General features: G+C 46.2%; 1 protein-coding gene across 1 annotated transcript in view; it reads right to left on the minus strand.

Annotated features, from left to right (window-relative positions):
- Positions 1-4,825, minus strand: part of LOC123981034 — a 55,713-nt gene that overhangs the window by 2,012 nt on the left and 48,876 nt on the right. The window lies entirely within an intron of this gene.

Here is a 4,825-nt window from a genome sequence, read left to right on the forward strand (position 1 = left end):
TCCCCCCCAGACAGAGACGCCGGTTCTACAGCCGGTACTTCATAGTCCCCAAGAAGGACGGAGGGCTGCGCCCTATTTTGGATCTGCGGGTTCTAACCTGTCTCTGAGGAGATTCAGGTTCAAGATGCTCATCATCCCCGCCATCGTGACGCACATCCAATCTGAGGATTGGTTCGTCACGATAGATCTAAAGGACGCCTATTTCCAGGTCTCCATCCGTCCTTCTCACAGGAAGTTCCTGAGGTTCGCCTTCGGGGGTGTGGCTTACCAGTATCGGGTTCTTCCATTCGGCCTGGCACTTCCCCTCGCACATTCACCAAGTGTATGGATGCAGCACTGGCCCCGCTGAGGCTCCAGGGCATCCGGATTTCAACTTCATCGACGACTGGCTCATCCTAGCCCAGTCTCGAGAGTTGGCGGTTCGGCATCGAGATGTCGTTCTGGCTCATCTGCGGCGTTTAGGGCTGAGGCTCAACGCAAAGAAGAGTCTGCTGGCGCCCACCCAACGGACTACGTTCCTAGGGGTAGTATGTGATTCGACAACGATGCGGGCACAATTGTCTCCAGCACGTGTCGACACCATATTGGCTGCCGTGAAAGGGGTGAAGTTAGGCCACGCCATCACTATAAAACACTTTCAATGAGTGTTGGGTCTCCTGGCGGCTGCGTCCAGCGTAATACCATCTGGACTGCTGCACATGAGACCCCTGCAGTGGTGGCTAAGGAACAAGGGTTTTTCCCCGAGGGGAAATCCTCTCCGTCTGATTTGGGTTACGCGCAAGTGTCTTCGTTCCCTATCAGTTTGGAAGGAAACTTGGTTCCTGTCCCAGGGGCCCGTGCTGGGAGGGTTTTGTTGCCGGCTGGTCATTTCGACAGACGCCTCCCTCACGGGCTGGGGCGCGGTCATGGACGGCCGCTTTGCAAGGGGATCCTGGCAGGTGCATCAATCCGAGTGGCATATCAACTGTCTCGAGATGTTGGCGGTGTTCCAGGCTCTAAGGAGTTTCCTGCCCGATCTCCAAGGCCACCACGTCCTGGCTCGTTCCGACAACACAGCGGTGGTGGCCTATCTGAATCACCAGGGCGGTCTGCGCTCGCGCCCTCTGTACAGACTGGCGCGTCAGATCCTCCTGTGGTCCCAGCAGAGGTTACTATCGCTCAGGGCGATGTATCTCCCGGGGACGCAGAATTAGGGAGCAGACCTGCTGTCGAGGCAGGGGCCGAGGCCCGGGGAATGGAGACTTCACCCCGAAGTGGTGGAGCTCTTGTGCGAACAGTTCGGCCCCATAGACGTGGATCTGTTTGCGTCTCAAGAGACTACGCACTATGGTTTTCTCTCGTTCCTCCAGCCCCATTGGGTCTGGACGCCATGGTACATTCGTGGCCGAGGCTACGTCTGTACGCTTTTCCCCCAGTCGCTCTGCTCCCGGGGGTTCTGGAGCGGGTCCGCCAGGACAATGTCGGCCTACTGCTCGTAGCCCCGTTCTGGCCAACCCGGGTGTGGTTCTCGGACATCATGTCGCTCCTGGACGGCCCGCCATGGCGGGTCCCTCTGAGGAGAGACCTGCTGTCCCAGGCGCAGGGCCGGGATCTTCACCCTTGCCCCGCCTTATGGCGACTGTTGGTCTGGCCCCTGAGGGGGCACAGTACCTAGAGGCGGGTCTAACAGCCGGAGCAGTCGAGACCCTCCTGAGCTCCAGGGCCCCGTCCACACGGAGGATGTACGGCCTGAAGGGGAACGAGACACTGCGTCGGCCCGCCGCACCTCTCTCCCCGCCTGAAGCGCCTGCTTCATAGTTTAAGCTAATGATGAGTGTGTACAGGTGTGCTTTATACTCCTCCGGTTATTCCGTCACACCTTACCGTTCTAGCAACAAGCCAATAGGATTGGAGTGATTTCATTCACGTTCAGACCTGCTTCGCCTAGAGGCGTTCCCATAGTGTCGTAACCGACGCAGTGTCTCGTTCCCCGAGACGTTATTTTCACTAGTGAAACATGTCAAAATTGAAGGCGCTTTCAGACCCAGAAAGTCTGCTAGTTCACTTACTTAGTCTGGACTAAATTCAATTTTGAGTTTTTGTTTGTTTGGTGTGGTTCACTTTTACTCTGCCCTTTTAGCAACTAAATGAGAATTTGTTAACAAAAACACATGTGTGCTGAGGTCAGAAATTCTGGAGCAGGGGAAAAGCAGGAAGCTTTCGATTCACAAACCCAACTATACCATATAAGCTCCGGCAGAGGGAGCATGCTCTTATGTGCGTCCACCACGGCATGCTGACGGTAGTACTGCGCAGAAGACTGGAATAAAGTTTGAATTCATTGAAAGAGGCTATGCTCACACAACCACATCAAGAGATTATTAAATCAGAAATGATTACTGCTAACAATACTGCACACTGCTCTGTGTAGTGCTTTTACTAATGAGTCATGTTTGGCCATTTCTTCATTTATCACTCTGCCAAAGCACACAGTGCATTTTTTCCCCAGATTTGGCTGTCATATGAGGAAGTGGCATTGTTTCCTTTGGACTAAACATTTAAGTAGTTTAGTTTATTGCATATTTATAGCCACCTTTTTGTGATGGACTTGGATCTGCTGTCCAACTTTCTGAGAACTTTTCACTGTGGGAAATTCACGGAGACAGTAAGTTGTTGTGGTTTGTTCAATTCAGACGCAACACCTGCCCTCATTTGAATTAAGAAAATAGATAGACTTCCAGAAGGACTATCTGACCAACACATGAAAGCAAATGTTTCATGTAGGCATCTTGTGAAACCTGATCCTCCACCTGGTCAGAGGAAACATTCTGTCTCTGCAGCAATCGGTTTTAGAAATGCTACAGTGGCCTCTCGATGCATGCATACCTGATGGTTATCAGATTTCAGCAACCATCCTCACATTCAGAGATGATAAAGTCTTCAGTAGTGTGGAAGAGGTCAGACATACTTTTTCAAGTGGACTCTGAGGTCTTTCGATGAATGTTCAGATGTCTTTTTCTTTCTTGTGTAAGAAAACCAAAATTAAAAGGACAAGCTTTCCAAAGTTCAAATACACTGATTGGTCTAAAATTGTCTTAGGAATAGAAAGGTGAACTACACTTCCCTGTTTGTTTTAGGATTGATAAAATCTTATTAATAACTTTTTCCATACAGATTTCTGATTTCTGATTACAGATTTCTGCGCCAGCTCTGGAATCTCAATCTGCCTAAGGAGTTGCTGATCCACTTTTACACAGCCGTCACCAAAAACGTTTAATAAAGCCGAACACACAGTAGCTTATTTGTGTGATTTAGATGTACAATATTGATAGCAGTAGCTATTTTGACTCCAAACACATACAAAGATCCATGCATTCAGACTTTTGTCAGTTTTGGATAATGCTAAACAGTCATCTACCATCGCCATGATTTGAAGTGTAGCAAAAAAGTCCAAGAATGCATCGAGTGTGTTATTTATGGTTATTTCATGTCCTGACATTGGAGCAGACCTGCGAGCGGATCCTGCACCGGAAGCAACTCCCAAGTGGATGTCTGCAGCCAGACCTTTCTCAAATTTTGCCAGATTTCAACTGGAATATAGATTTTAATGTTTCTTTCTGACGCTCCTTCTCTCTCTCTCCTTCTCTCTCAATGCAATTTTGCTTTATTGACATGACATGAAGAACAATACTGCCAAAGCTTAAAACAATTAAGTTCATGCAGTTTATTAAATAAAAAACATTAAATAAATAAAACAGTAAAAGTGTATGTGTGTGTTTAAATAAAATAAATAAATAAAAGGACAATAACTGTGTGTGTTTGTGTCTGTTCTGTGAATTAAATTTATATGGTTCATCAAATAAATAAAATAAAATAAATAAAGCTGTGTATGTGTGTGTGTGCCATAGGTCAGTAGTATGTAGAAGTAATTTTACGTTTAGGATCAATAAAGAAACAAAAAAAATCAGTGTCAAAGAAAAAGAATCAAGTATCACAAAAAAAACAACCAATGAAGTATTTATGGATCATGTGTTCCTTTTTCCAAGCATCTTTTACAATGTTGTACATTTTACTTTATTTTATTTTATTTTCCTTTACCGATAAATATAAGTGGATATACAGTACATGTCTGTATATACAGTGGGTACGGAAAGTATTCAGACCCCTTTAAATTTTTCACTCTTTGTTTCATTGCAGCCATTTTCCAAAAATCAAAAAAGTTCATTTTATTTCTCAGTAATGTACACTCAGCACCCCATCTTGACAGAAAAAAACAGAAATGTAGAAATTTTTGCAAATTTATTAAAAAAGAAAAACTGAAATATCACATGGTCATAAGTATTCAGACCCTTTGCCGTGACACTCATATTTAACTTTGCTGTCTATTTCTTCTGATCATCCTTGAGATGGTTCTACACCTTCATTTGAGTCCAGCTGTGTTTGATTATACTGATTGGACTTGATTAGGAAAGCCACACACCTGTCTATATAAGACCTTACAGCTCACAGTGCATGTCAGAGCAAATGAGAATCATGAGGTCAGAGGAACTGCCTGAAGAGCTCAGAGACAGAATTGTGGCAAGGCACAGATCTGGCCAAGGTTACAAAAAAAATTCTGCTGCACTTAAGGTTCCTAAGAGCACAGTGGCCTCCATAATCCTCAAATGGAAGACGTTTGGGACGACCAGAACCCTTCCTAGAGCTGGCCGTCCGGCCAAACTGAGCTATCGGGGGAGAAGAGCCTTGGTGAGAGAGGTAAAGAAGAACCCAAAGGTCACTGTGGCTGAGCTCCAGAGATGCAGTCGGGAGATGGGAGAAAGTTGTAGTAAGTCAACCATCACTGCAG

The sequence above is a fragment of the Micropterus dolomieu genome, linkage group LG12 (assembly GCF_021292245.1).
Source record: "Micropterus dolomieu isolate WLL.071019.BEF.003 ecotype Adirondacks linkage group LG12, ASM2129224v1, whole genome shotgun sequence".
Taxonomy (NCBI): Eukaryota; Metazoa; Chordata; class Actinopteri; order Centrarchiformes; family Centrarchidae; genus Micropterus; species Micropterus dolomieu.